Source organism: Bubalus kerabau, chromosome 6 (genome assembly GCF_029407905.1).
Source record: "Bubalus kerabau isolate K-KA32 ecotype Philippines breed swamp buffalo chromosome 6, PCC_UOA_SB_1v2, whole genome shotgun sequence".
Taxonomy (NCBI): domain Eukaryota; kingdom Metazoa; phylum Chordata; class Mammalia; order Artiodactyla; family Bovidae; genus Bubalus; species Bubalus kerabau.
In genome coordinates, this window is record NC_073629.1 from 98,501,270 (window position 1) to 98,502,188 (window position 919).

A 919-nucleotide genomic window follows, 5' to 3' on the forward strand; every position below is an offset into this window, starting at 1 on the left:
GTAAAAAATTTTCAAAATTATTTCAGGACACAAGACCAAATCAGATTTCTTTCATTATGGCTCTTAAGTTTACTAGTTATTTAGTTTATGTAGGTTGTATAATATTCATTTCAGTTCAGTCACTTATTCGTGTCCGACTCTGTGACCCCATGGATCTCAACACGCCAGTCTTCCCTGTCCTTCACCAACTTCCAGAGCCTAAATAGAACACCAGCAGGCCCCACTGGGGTTTGAACCCAGGATCTCCTATTTACTAGACAGGCGCTTTAACCAGCTAAGCCACAGAGCCTTTCTTAGCCTTGTATTCTATTCTGTGGTGCCATCTGAAGATATTAGACCTTAATTTTATTTTTTACAAAATGGGAATGATACCTACCTAAAATGGTTACTATGAAGAATATATTAGGTAAATGTTGCAAAGTGATTAGTATTATACCTAAAAAATAGTAGATGCTTAAAGTAGACATCTTTCGCTTTCCCTTTCATTATTTTGTGTATAAATCCACCCAGGCATAGACCTTAGCATCATTTATTTTTATTATTTAGAATCCTATTAACCTTGTATATGTTGTGCACTTTGCTAGAGGTTTTCCGTAGATTTTACAAGTGAAACTAAACACATGACTTAGTCCTTGAGAGTACTGTCCACTTGAACTTTATATGTGGCTTCTCTCACTTGTTTGAGGGCCTGTCCTATTAACCAGTTTTGATACTAGGAAGTTTATTTTGTCCTCTGTTTATTTTGGACTTAGCACAGTTATGTTTTGCAAATTAACTCTATTCTTTTGATCTGGGGGATGTTAGAGGCAGAAGTTAAAATTGTTGTTCAGTCACTAAGGCACATCTGACTCTTTGTGACCCCATGGACTGCAGCATGCCAGGCTCCTCTGTCCTCCACTATGTCCCAGAGTCTGCTCAA

The 919-nt window shown here is 37.5% G+C and overlaps 1 non-coding gene across 1 annotated transcript; it reads right to left on the reverse strand.

Moving 5' to 3' along the window:
- Window positions 1–215: 215 nt before the first annotated feature.
- TRNAT-AGU (transfer RNA threonine (anticodon AGU)) lies at window positions 216–289 on the reverse strand. Its single transcript has one exon. It is a non-coding gene; the product is annotated as a tRNA-Thr (tRNA).
- Between the last annotated feature and the right edge of the window lie 630 nt (window positions 290–919).